This window comes from Varroa jacobsoni, unplaced genomic scaffold (genome assembly GCF_002532875.2).
Source record: "Varroa jacobsoni isolate VJ856 unplaced genomic scaffold, vjacob_1.0 scaffold_765, whole genome shotgun sequence".
In the NCBI taxonomy this organism is placed as follows: domain Eukaryota; kingdom Metazoa; phylum Arthropoda; class Arachnida; order Mesostigmata; family Varroidae; genus Varroa; species Varroa jacobsoni.
In genome coordinates, this window is record NW_019213667.1 from 69,464 (window position 1) to 83,801 (window position 14,338).

A 14,338-nucleotide genomic window follows, 5' to 3' on the forward strand; every position below is an offset into this window, starting at 1 on the left:
ATATATAAAAAATAACCTGAAGTATAGTAAAACTATCCAAGAGGTAGAAGCTTTCTTGAGCAAAATGTCCATCTTCGAGAAAATCCTTAAAAAACAGAGCCTTCTTAAAACTCTTTAACTTAAGTTAAAATCCGGAAAAAAGTTCGACAGAAATATGGATAACACAAGGCGCCTATGAAAAAAAAGCTTTTATTATATGTCATATGAAATTATATGTCATTTAGGAATTTTTATCAGTGGTTTGGCAGATGTTTGAACTGATCAATGCATCTCTTAGATTAGAATTCCACCTCAAATCGCAGTGCTCCATAGCTGTAAACGAGAATCGAAAGATCCGCGATTGACTTTAAACGATCTAAAGAGTGGCATCATTTTTTTTTCGACATACACATGTTTGCACACATTGAAAATTTAAAAAAAAGTACCATTTTTTTCCCTACTAGAGATAAAGCCTATTACTTCGATTTTCCTAATGAGCAATGCAAAATCCTTATCATAAAAGGAATATAATAAAGAAAATCATAGGATGCAGGGCTGCAATATAATAATCAAATAAAAAGAGTTTGCAATGTGAAATTTTCTCATTGATTAGTGATTTAATCATTTTCTATCCTCATGTTGTCAGAATGTTAGAGCTTTAGAGCCACTGAAACTCATAATTCCTCATAATAAGTTTTTTTTGATATTTTAATATCTACAATTCGATTTGAAAGCCCAGTTTTAGAGAAAAATAACAGTCTTACAAGTAGTTAAACCGAACTTCTAATCAGGTTCCTAGACAATGAGCTTGAAATTAGGAAAAGTATTGCCTGGTCTAACAGACGGTCTATCGAACAGTGCATGCTATACACTAACCTTCATCATCAGAACTCTTGACAGTAACAGCTGTCGGTTTAACATTCAGTAAAGGCATTAAAAGCAAAAATTTTGATAATATTATGCAAAAGTTGAACAAGAAATACGCATTGTAAGTTAACACATTGTCAGTAAATCATCCTTTCATTTTTGCGAAGAGAAGCATCGTAGCGCAGAATGCAAAAATCTTTCAACGAAATGAGAAAAAACCATATGCTATTACCGAAAATGCTCACTTCTCGTATTTGAAGAGCAGCCACCCAGTGGATAATTACTGTATTCATTAGTCGTACTCCTTATAATATACAGGCAGACTCTCTATTACCTCTAGGAGCAAAACCAATAAGTCATGCGTTTAGCTTTATGAATTTTTAATTAATCCATAGACAACTAAAATCTTCGATATTATAGGCAAGGTGTATGCAATGATTGATGGCAAAAAAAGATTTAAGATCATTCTAGACACCGATACAATAAGGGGTTATAGAATAAAGGGTTTAGTTAGATCTTTGTCGAACATCCTGTGAGATTAATGGTGCGCTGGCGGCGTCACCATGTGTTACTTAGAAGAGCTTCGGAGCCGTATTAACACCACTTACTGCTGCTTGTGTTCTTATCTTTGAAGGAAGAGTACAAATCGTACATTATATTCATGGAAAACACGAAAATTGTCTGATGCAGTCTTACAAACATTAATAAACTTGCCATATTAGATCGCAGTGAGTAGCGAATTATTATAAATCATGTTTACAATTACACTTATAATTTCTTTTATTTACTTCTCGAACTGATCCATTTTCGTTTCGAATTGGCGGAAAGTGAACAAGATTTCTATAAGGCTCGCCAGTCACTACCACAGACTCCCGACTAAAAAATTCTATTTTCTCCGATCTTAGTAGTTTTAGCGTAGTCATACAATTACTTCCGAACTTGCAATCAAGGATATACCATCCTAATGTGGTGCTATAAAAAAAGGACTCAGTGCCAAGGTTTTGTCAAAAAACTGGATGTCATGCGGAGCTAATATCGACTCCGTCGAGCTGTCTATCTAATATTGTCCCACGATGATCCTCGAAACGACTGAAATCGCTTCAACAACGCCTATGGCATAAGCTCACTAGAGTGGGATTAGTATATGACCCGTACTGCTAATAAACCTTCGCTGTGCAAAACAAGCAAACTTTGTAAGGCCGATAGTCCCAAAGCAAGCAAAATTTGTAGACCTTCTTAAACGGGAATACTGTGTCGCGCTGATAATTTGGTGGCTTTGTGTCCGTGGCTCAATCTGTGCCACATTTTACGCTACATAAATGACTTTGTGTACATAACCTAGTAATTCTGAACGCCTCAGCTACCGCATAATTCACTGTCCTATTATTGCTGTATGTCCACGCCTGTCAAGCATAGCCCAAACAGACTACTCCTTTTGAGTTCCCAAACTAACAAGATTGTGGCCTTCACTGGGCACCTGTGACTGAAGATCTATGTAGCGGTATCAGACTCAGCGTGTTGCGTGGAAAGACGACGCGATTTAAAAATGAGTTTATGATACGAGAAAATAGGGCCAATTTGCACTCGGCCGTATAAGTAAAGCATCATTATCTAGTAGAGGGTACAGAAGAATATCTGAAACAAATTGTGAAATTAGATGAGCAAATCTAAGCTTATCTGCCTTTTTGTCCTTCTGACGGAGGAAAGGGTCTGAAAAAGGCACATGTTATGGACCAACTACGATACAGCTTGTGGCGAATGCAGCGGCTATAGGCTATTAGATTTAACGTGCGACCAAACAAACCAATCCGAAGCATGCACCCAATCGGCTATACTGGGTCGTTCGAATCAGATCAACAACAGATTAAGGATTTCCATTCGTTCTTGATGTACCACCGTCGCTCCTGACTAATATCTAGCCAGAACCATTCGCTAGATAGCAGATGTCGTACCAGTCGCTCCAATTACAATTCAACGCATATATGGAATGACGGTCAACAGGGGTCTATGCCAACAAGTGAATCGCCTTGACTGAACTACAGTGGGCTTTCAAAAAAACTGGTACAAACAACGAAACGAACTACAACTGGATTTTCACTATGGCAAAGAAGTGAATTCTAGTTAAGCTAGAGAATCTACCAGCTATGTGAAGATAATGACAAGGGACATCTACAATTATCGACAATTGCTGAATTCCGTATAGCCCAGCTTAATATTGAAATGCCGAGACCTGTCAGTACTAAGCTGGACTGTGGTACCGTTCACCGTGCTTTTAAAATTGGAATATAGAAGTTGTCGGGATCAGCTAATTAACGCAAACGGCGCGGCTAACCTTCATCAAACTCCATTAGATCTACCAAAGGAACAAGAACCAAGAGGCAGCAGAAGTCGTGGTCACTCGTGTGCGTTGATCTACCGAGCATCGCGAATAGATGCCACTCCTTTGAAAGATATAGTTGGTCGCAAACAAAGAAGGTTTAGAAGAGGCACAACGGAGCGGAGTTTCATCGGTATGAACACCTAGCATCTATAATGACCGTAACTGTTTCAAACAAGTAATCGACAGACCCGATTTCTGCTTAACTGACTATTCTAACTAGAACGAGCACTTACAGTCAGTAGGCGCAGCGAAAGAGATCTCAACAACAACCGCGTTTTTCTGCAAAGAAACGTCTCATTATACGCCACAGTTCACCAATAGTTATAACTATTATTTTCACTATTTTCACCATTCTTACTCCCGCTGATCCATGTTATCTTGGTGATTCTAACCCCAAGTTGATAGCTGTGCCTATGCATACCGATCGGTTTCATAACATTATATACAACCAGGTGACGCGCGTGGTTAACATAAGGTGGTCGCTGCTGAAAGTCGCTTTGGATGGGTTATTGCGAATAAGGTGTAAACAATACGAACAGGCAATACCCTTCTAACTTAGTCTGTTTCTCTGCAGTTATCTATTAGGATACATGAGATGGCAAGCGTTATTGGTAGGTGGAAGTAATCGGCGTCGAGAATTCGCTTGATAGCAGATTGTCGGCTGAGGTGGACAGTCGTGTACGGTGACGATGCTCAGGCTTACTTCTATTTTCATGTTGGTAAATAATTTTAACACAGCTCATCGCTGTTTGCCTTCAAAACGAAGGGTACTAATTTATAACACCAAAACTTCTGAACAATACGATACCGAAATAATGTCAGCCAAAGTTACACGTTCCCAACTATTGGTCTTAACTTTTGTTGGCCTTTTCATATTCGATCTTGGAGTGGTGCATTAAAAACGCACATCGCACTCTCCGGGCGGTTCACTACGAATTTGTTCTTGCGGTATGAAACCCCGATGCTCACCTGGCTCTATGACGGGTCCTTGCCAGTGACCCGGGCTGTATTAACTTGACCAACGATAATGCATGGTCATTCGCGGAGGTCGCTGCTGGGATCAAATGGCCATTCAGCTTAGCTTATCACCCTTTTTTTGCACGTTGTTAGCTCGTGTGCGTTGGGAGTTTGTCTGCTCGCAAGCCCCGTAGGCTGCTAATCTTTGGGAAAAATTTATTGGTACGATGAAGGGTGCTTCGTTATTTAGGAGTACAATGGTTTATAGGCTCGTCACCGTTATCGATGATGGCCTAATCACATATTCGTCAGCAGCCTTAGCTCACTGTTGCCTTTGACGCTCGCACAGTCTATTCACGGCGGCACGGTCAAGCCGGCGCTTGTCTCAGTCACTTTGCAAGGCCGCGCCGGCACAGAAATCATTAAGGCAGCGTCGTCATTAGATTTGCACCAGACGTTAGAACAAACCAGTTAAATTCTTATCCATACGGCAACGCCACGAGCATATCTTGCAGTTGTGGTTTGTAAATGTAGATACTAAGGGGAAATCAAGGCCGGTCCAAATTGGGGACATGTTTCTAATGAAGGACAACCTCCAATCTGGTCTACAACAAAATCTTGTTCGATTTAGAAATTGTCATTTAGGCAAAGACATCGAAGTTAAAAATTACACCGTATAGTTTGCTACATGCGTCACGGCGCGCAGCCTAAACACTCTACCTTCTCGAAAATATTTAACACCAATAAAATAAGTGAATACTAATATATACAATAACCGTGGAATGCTTTCATTATTGTTACATTTCAAAAAGAGAAACTGCATATAGCAACTAAATGACGGGCTTCAGCATGGATTCTTCCCAATATTCTATGAGACTGTTGATAGTGTTCCAAATGCAGTCGACGGTGTACCGTAGGTGGGTCCATCTTGTCACACATAGAATAGCTGCAAAGTAATGTAAGCACCGTTTGCAACTCTTTCTCCTTCCGTGCTTTTAGAGAAGATGCACGAGTTATATATATTATACTCGTGGAATAATTGAAAACGTGATCTTTCAAACTATTAAATCTTCACATTACATTAGTAAGTCCCAGTAATAATTTTAAATCAAGTTTATAACGATAGCAGCAGTAATCGTATAACTAAAACGGGAGTTATCGGAAACTAGTTCATTTTGGTTTCGAATTGACAGCAACTAAACAAAAAAAGTGAACAATACTCGCCGATGACTGCTACAGGTTCCCCGCTAAAATACTTCATCTGTTTTTAGTCTAATACAGTGGTGTTGGCATATTTATTTGATCGCCTGTAAGCGTCCAATTAAGAGACAACAATCTTAAAAAAAAATTATTAGAAAGAGGCCATCGATAATTTCTTAGTAGAGGATATTTCAACAAGAAGAAAAAATTAAAAGATTAGCTAAAAACTAAAAGGGCAGATAATAAGTAAGATCACTGCTACGGCGGCAACAAGATACGCGTTAGTGCAACGGAAGGTTTCGTTATAGGCTAGATGGCCCGGATTTGTGTAATTCACCTTTGATTGCACCGAAAGGGACAAAATGTATTAGTTTGCCGTCAAAAACAGTAACGTCCTGTCTGACTTACGCACGAGGAGATCACAAGGAGATTTGGATAATGCTGTGTGACGTTGGATTCACTAGGCGCTGAGGGACGCCAAATGCAGGACGCGGACATTCTACCAGACAATCGTGGCCAAATAGCATTATATAAAAAAAATTTTTTAAATATTTAAACGTACAGATGTTTGCGGATATATGAGCGCAAAGTAAGTGGCTATAAATAGTTCGTTTCTGGTAGCCAACAATGAAATTCTACCAGGATTCATGGTTAACTTCTTTTACTTAGATTAATTTAAAGGATATGTAAGGATGCATGTCATGTGAAATAGAGCACTATATTTTGAATACGGAATTAGCGATAGCAATGCGGTAGTAACATACTTTGGACAAGCATTATACACGATGCTGAAAATATGCAGGTAACGAAAATACCTGGCGTGTAAATGAGACTTGGGAGGGCGTGAAGCATGACCTTATGTCTGCTAGGTGGGTACTCTAACTCTCAAGTGTAGGTAGATTTGATGCCCGGCAACCAGTTTTCGCAATAAGCCCCTAACGCTCACACGAAGCTAGAATCCATCCTGCTGTTCCTTTAATTTCTGGTGAAGCCCTAAAAAATATTTTTAGACAAACAGAAGATATTGATGTACATGAACAGAAGTCCAAACGTTTAGTTGAACCGTCCTAAGTAAATAAATATCGTATTCTGTTTTAATAAAATAAAAAATGATCATTACAAAAAGCATTTTGTATGGAAAAGCAAATAATAATATGGTAGCGTTTCAGTGACGTGTTTTTGTGTAATGTAACGTCTGGTTACAACGCAACATTATAGTACACGATGTTTTTGGACTAATTTTACCGTAACTATAAATCTGTCCTAAAGGTGATGAACGTGAATGTGTTTAAACGGTTTGCGCACTCGTATTTACGTAATTCCCTCAGCGTGCTGCAATAGTATTATCATGTCCACACCGAGTTATTGAGGTTGTTGAAACCGACACTCAGCGAGTTTAGTAGTATTATTATAGATCTGGTAAGTAGCTTATGACCTAACAATAGTATACTTTTAAAAAATGTTGATGCAAATATTAACATTAAAACAGCCTACTTAAATGTAGATTAGGACATCAAGCGCTGTACTATAGATCTTACCTAAAATCTGTAAATAATAGGGAAATTATTGTTTTGCTGGTGCATTGATAATTAATGAAATTTTTAAGCTCGTTTGACTTAAATAACATTCTGATAACATTCAGGTAAGTGGTAAATCCGGGCAGGCTCGAGTCTATAGAAATCATAACATTAAGCGTAAGCATCAAACGAGTTTCTTTTGCCGATTATAATAATGTTGATTTTCCTTGATCTTCAAACATTTGGAAGATTCATAGTTGAGTGGCATGGCTATAGGCGATAGACAGTGCGGTTATTTAATGACCGCGCAGGACCATGCAGTTATAATTATCTGAGTCGAGTGTCACAAAATTAAGAAATAGCTTATAGGTGTCGTACACTATGCAGACATAGATTAATTCGAAGAACTAGCAAAGAAACTAAATCGGATGTGGTAACGCAAGTTATTAATATACATAAGGGTAAAGTGTTAGTTAAATTTTAAGATATGAACGCTAGCATACGAAGCATAGAACGATAAGCATGAAGGTGCAGTAAAGCGTTCATATATTCAACAGAACATGAAGATTAGACCTCATCTTTAGCAATCTTAATAGATATAGAATTTTTCAGAGGTTCAAAAGGAGAGTTTCTTCATTTATTTATATATTTGGGATATATAATATTTATTATTATATTTAAATTTATATCCCAAATATCTAAATGTTATTAAACATAATATTTAGATATTTGGAATACAATCCCGAACGATAATCCCGAAAACCGTGTCTTATAAGCTGCGTACAAAAATCCTAATTATGTGTTTTAAGAACACACAGAAATGCCATGAATATGTATAAAAATTGGTGATCAAGTGAGTGCCGTGTATATACGTTGTTGAAACGTACACGCACATATATACATTGTTGAAACATACACGCACATATATATACGGTAAGCGGGACTTTCGAACTTTCATGTAAGGACTTTCCAACTAACTTCCATGTAAGGACTTTCCAACTAACTTTCATGTAAGGATATACTAGTATTATCTCAAATTCCCATATCTCAGCAGGTCGCACTCAAGAGACCAGCAGTTGAACTGCATACTTTATGATGTAGAGCCAAAAATATGCTGTACAACAGCGCCATCTGTTTTTATTTCTAAAATGGATGGGAGAAAGCAGTGGAAATTTAAGATTAGTATGTCCTGCCTTTTTTCAGCATTCAAAGCAGGGCTCGATGACACCATAACAGCTTTCCTTGATATCTAAACGCATCGTCTTTGACGGTATGCCGTCTTTCATTTTGCATATGCGGTATGAATTACATTTTCAGCTATTGACCCGTGAGACGTATGGAGACCTTTGCTTCCGCATCTTCACGTACGGCTGCGTTATCGTGCTATGTTTCCTGACGCACAATCGTTTCTCTTTTACGTTCACGTCCTTGAAACGTGGCGACTGTGTCGCGCGACCTTGCTTGCAATAATTAAGCGTCCATGGTAGCGAGCTTGGCAACTTCTTGGATCATTCCAGTTTCACATTTTCGATTTCTGCCAGTACCTTTGCGCGATTCTAGAATCTACCTACTCAAACTCTAGCAAGAAGTAGCGACATGAACTGGATCAAAGCGAGTACAATAGTCGACCGTCACAAAAACATAGAAAACACTCCTGCTTGCGTTTTAAGACCTCTCACAAATCTATCTCTTGGAGGTATATTTTGGCACAGGCATTGGATGAAACTTCGGTGAGGGAAAGTTCTGCTCTACTTGCGACTTCAGTCCTCAGGGAAAGTTTCGGGCCAGTGAGGGGCGATTTTTTTTATAAAACGAATGCTACAAACAACAAAGTTGCGGGTGTCTTAGCATTGTTTGTTCGACATCAGACATATCTTTATATACTCAGTTCTGATTATATTTACTTGAGGATTATTATAATATATATGCAATAAGTAATATGCCACAACTACGTCGACACATCGCGTTGAGTGAGTTTGCACGGCATCAAACAAAAAAGCATGTTAATATTAGGTTTGTACAAAATTTACATGCAGAGAGTAATTTCATAAACAAAAGTTTCCATCCTTTGACATACTTTAACATACTTGAACTTGATTATACTTGGCGCTCAACGAATAGTAATAATAGATTGCGAGTATTCTCTCTATCACACGTAAGGTTACATGTTCATGACGTCATGAGAACACAAAGATACACTCTAATAATGCTTGTAAGAAATCTACCTTCTTAGACGACGATACGCTTCCTCGTCTATATGGTGTTTTGTCATCTTGACATTCGCAGCATAGAAGTTGTTCTGGTGGCTGGCCCTATTCCAAAGATGTTTTATGACAAAATTAAATGGTGGAGAGTGCTGTTCCATACTCTTAATGGTACCTATCCCGCGCAGCTCCAGCAAAAAAAAGTTTACGGTTTGCCGGCCCAAGAAAGTAGTATTGGTAGCAACCAAAAGATTTCTCACGGGTGTATTAAGCGCATGAGCTGCATTGTAAGCCATTGAATACTAAACAAGCGAGAAAAAAATTACGCTCAAAGATACAAAGGATGTAAGAGCCAATGGAAGCAAAATTTCTGTTGAATTTGATGAGCAAGAAGCGGAATTCTGATCAAGCGTAGGATCAGTATAAAATCGTCAAGAAAAGTGGCTTCTACGTAAAACGCCGGATACAACAAAGCTAGAGAGGTAGGGCGCATCAAGTACGATGTAGTACTGAAAATCCGCAAGAGCATAAATTTACAGTAAGTAGATTATGTGAACAGGTTATGCACGGAAATAGTGTGCTAAATTTTAAAACTTTTATACACTGGACTACTGACTATGCAGTCAGATCGGGAAGCACTTACAAATAAGTGAGCAATGAAATTATCCTATTGTTCACAATAAGGAAGTCGATTAACAACGTTGAGTACAGGGGTAGTAGAGAAGGAAACGTAAATGAAAATATTTCAGCGGTCGTACGAGTAGTAAGTACAATGTAGTTATCTAGCTTATGTATTTGGTCAAGCCATGTCTAAATACTATAATTTCAACAGAAGCGTAAGTACAATAGTCAATGAGTATTTGTATTGGTCGCTAATAGCCAAATTAAAGGATAAGAAAGGCAACAGACTGCGTCAATGAAAACCGGAGGGAGCGAAAATCGCAAGAAATTCGGTAATTACGAAATCTAAATTACTATTTTAAAATCTTTTCTTTGTTGTTACACTCTATACTTAAGTCTAAATTACCATATTTTTCGTATTTAAAATAATAAACAACTTGGTGTAATATTATAGTTAAGGTTAAAACTCGGCGAACGGGAAAAAAACTGTTAGGGTAGACTGTATGTAGCAGTGTACCAGTACTACGACTTCAAAATAGGGGTTCAAACGTATTTTCTTTATAAGACCTTAAAGGTCATCTACGACGTCTATTACCTTTTGTGACATACACCTTTGCTAATTCGTAATTGAATACACTTTTTTGCATGTTGAAAATTAAGACCATTAATAACACTATTATTTATAAGTGTACAGATATAGAAATAAAAGGCAACTTTAACAATCGTGTCATTTGTTGCTACTGTTGGTCGTGTGTCACTACAATATGGAGCGCAGTACCTTTGTTGCGCATAGCTCTCAATCACGGTTTTCATTTTCTCAGCATCCCAAAAACGTTAAACTTCAAATCGATAGAAAGTGCAAGCAAACCGAAAAAATAAACTGCCAAGCTATTCTATAAAAGCAATATGGCAGAAGATGAGTAGACATGAACTTTGTGTCTAGAGTCAGTGGTATGGCAAATACGGGAAGTTCGAGAAAAAATAAATCTGTTGCAATTTCTCACTTTCCTTTTTCAGAGGATCTTGTTTTCTTTTCAACTATTGAGACGCACGATTAAACTTGTGCTAGGTAATGAGGCCTCTTTCCTAGGCAGTTGTTATGGGTAGTGCCTCCTCTATAGACAACCAAAGAACATCACGATGCAGCTAAATTTGCAGTACAGGGTATTACAGCAAGCATTGCTGAAAACTCTTTCTAGGTGTTCTTTTTTTTTTACAGGACGTTAGACAACAGAGAAGAACAGAGAGTCGAGGCCAATAAACGCCATGTGGGAGTTATTATTAACAAACTTTAGTTACAGGAATCAAGAAATAATTTTGTCGCTTCACGTTTCACCTCTAGATTGTGCTCTATACTTTTGTACCAAGATATTTACCTGCGTTCTTTTAAGCGCCACTACACTAATAGGATTGGAAATGCATACTGGAACTTTCAGTGAGTTTTTTACGTACATCTCGGTTAAAATCTACTTTTATGCTCCAGATAGTCTGGCACAGTGAAGAAACCAGCTATAATTTAAAATCCTAAACGCTAGGCCAAACTTCTAGATGCAGAAAAAAGTTCTATATAATATATTTAATTTAGATTGTAAAAATACCCTCATAGTACTGCTTGTTCCGTCAGTTATAGACACAAGATTACCTCTAGAAAATTTAGCAGTAAAAATGGGTCTTACGTTTCTACGCATGTAAACTTCTTTGCTTTTACTTGATTCTAATAGGTTTTTCACAACTGCTAATATTGGCAGATATTTGAGTCCATTTTTCGTTTGAGGTGCGTGATTTCCGCAAAAGAATCTCTCAAATATTCTGTAATTGCTTCATCCACCGCCACTAATAAGTTCTTACCTTTCTTAGATATCAGCAAAACTTGTTGTAAACGTGAAATCGTTAGGTTTTCGATGTCTCCCAGAGCTCCTATGTTATCTTTAAGTATAAGACCGATCTCAAATCTAAAGCATTTTTTACGTTTTATCGAACCTCCGAACTGTTCGGATTATTCGGAATTCCTGTTTGTATTTATATTTTATGTATAGTAAACTATAATATTTATTCTGCTACACTGTTTAGCACCCAGAAGAAGCAAGTAGTACTGCCGTCATATGAATCAGGATGCTTAAAGGCCGGGGATTCGAACCAATGTTTCAGTATTCGTTATATGGCATATGCGTTACACTATATGCAAAATAAAACTACTTTGTTTTAAACACGGCTTTGTCAGTCAGGCTAACCATCTTAACGTTCAAGCAATAATTCCAATAGTCAAGTGTTTCCCCATTATACATGTGCTCGCCCTTTCTTATGTCATGTAATCGCCTTCATGAGGGCTAAGACCACGGAGTGCCATATAACGCCATGTTGAAGCAACGATTAGCAATGAAAACTGATAAGGCCTAATTGACATAGCACTGGGATAGTACTTCCGCTCAATTTTGAATCTTACGTTGTCTATTTTTTTATTAGGGCATTCAGTTCACTGTATTTCATTTTCATGTTAGTGCCATAAAGATAGCTTTACTCTTTGAAACCTAGTAATACTTCAGTGTAGCTAATGACATGCTTAGCTAATCCCAATGACGTAAGTGTTGGTATAGCGGACTGCACATAACTTTGCAACGGCGTGATAGCTTTAGCGGCTAGACCAGTGGCCACATCGAGCTACGTATAACTTTCACTAAAGTCCCACGACTTTCGGTTTGTGGATTTCTACATAATATTTGCTTAATTTTTTAAGAGTACTAGTTTAGTAAATTTTAGTTTTAGGTTTAGTAAAAAAGGCATCCAGACAGCTCTGCAAACATTCAAATACGTTTCCGGTAAATTTAGTTTAATCCCATTAAGAAGTCAAATGCTTACCAATGCCTACACTACGGTATTTTATCGTGTATTATTTAGCAGAGGTCGAGCTCTAGGTGTCAACACATCATCACTCTAAGCCATTGGCTTTATTAGGTACAAGCAAATGCTTATTATGAATTTTGACCATTTTCTATGGGGGAACTGCGATATGGTAGTTGTGGAAATATGACTGTTACCAGACAGTCAAATTACATGTGAGCACACATGCGTAAGGCAACAACAGTCAACAAGGGTAAGCCATTGAGGGCCACGTCTGTATATCAGTTGCACCGCAACTTTCCTATCGTTCACATCATAGTATGTTAACCTGGTGCAGTCGATAAGACGGAGCTTCCATCTTCCTAGAGTACCCGTCGGTCGACTCATCATGAAAGGAAATGAAAGCAGCGCAGAATAATGATTATTGAAAAGAATATACAGAGAAGATAGAATCGCAAACGGGAGCATTTGAACAGTGATCAATGAGGGTGAACATCTTTTGTGAGCGGTGATAGAGCTCACCCCACTGGGAGAAAAACTCTATACATCGTATAAAACCCTTATTGAGGCTTTATCTCTGCGATACACATGCTATTAAAATATACTTTTTCGCAGGTATATCTTTTAACCAGTCAACCAGGGTGATTCCGAAATAGCAAAAGGGTTTCGAAAACGAAAGGATCAGCAGGTAAAGAAATGTGCTTTTGAGAATCACGAAACGACTGTGCAAACTAATACATGGCTAACATGGCAAACTAATATATAATAATATGGACGAGAAGGCGAGAAGGAAGAATAAGGCGAGCTCATCATAAGAAGCTGACCATGAAGGTCTTAATGCAGATCCTGAAATATATATGAACAACAAAGGAGGCGAAATCTCCAACAAGTCGTGGTTGTACAGATGACCGAAGCACGAAAAAAAGCAAAACAAACGCGCGAATTTCAAGGTAAAAACAACGCAAAAGTTACGGACGTAAACATGCTGTAAATGAATGTCGAGCATAGAACCAAATATACAACATATGCAATAGGAGAAGCCGCCACACGTGCGGTTCAGGACAGAACAATGATAATGTCAATACTGTACAAAAAAGCTAGTCGAAAGGGTAGCAAGGGTTTAGTTCTGATTCAGAAAGCGATTAAGAGAAGCTTTGAAAGATTTTAAATAGCCAGTAGTGTGGTACAGTCATTGCTATCAGCAAATACATGCCTTGAGTCAAAGCTAATTAAATTTTTGAGTGAAGTAACAAGCATAAACAGGGTAGTACAACAAGACAAACGTCGGCTGAAGATACTCGTAGACTAGCAGGAGGATTATTTTCGAAGGCCTAGGTGTTACAGCGAGTTAACTACGTTAAGGGCGGAACAAAGCCTGTGCAGCGGACACTTTGCACCCTGCCACGAGTATTTATATAGGCCGTAGTGAATCGTGTAAAAGATCCAGAATGCCAAAGAATCATTTAGAAGCTAGAATGGGGGTTCAATCTCGCAGCTATTCACTGCCTGAACGTAAATTATAAATTATTTAAAACTTGAATGTACTCAGTTAAGTCATTCAGAAGCCGATAGGTGTCTTACGTTACGATATCGTGCATCGTCTCAGCAAGTGTTTTCATACATGATACCAGGAATGATTTCCATTAAATGGTTTAAACCCGGGTGGTCGCGACTATACAACTTTCTGTATGCGTATGGACCACTATTGTTACAGTAGAACATCCCAAATAGTAGTCTCAGCTTCAGACGTAGATGGGCTCAAAAACATCGCGGTA

General features: G+C 38.2%; 1 long non-coding RNA gene across 2 annotated transcripts; it reads right to left on the reverse strand.

Moving 5' to 3' along the window:
• Positions 1–233: 233 nt before the first annotated feature.
• Positions 234–9,187, reverse strand: LOC147753075 (uncharacterized). 2 transcript variants are annotated; one of them, XR_015312304.1, is made up of 3 exons: positions 9,126–9,187; positions 6,199–6,376; positions 234–312 (listed from the first exon to the last, which is right to left on the reverse strand). It is a non-coding gene; the product is annotated as an uncharacterized LOC147753075 (long non-coding RNA). The 2 variants fall into 2 exon arrangements; XR_015312303.1 differs by lacking the exon at positions 234–312 and adding an exon at positions 5,115–5,490.
• Positions 9,188–14,338: the final 5,151 nt, after the last annotated feature.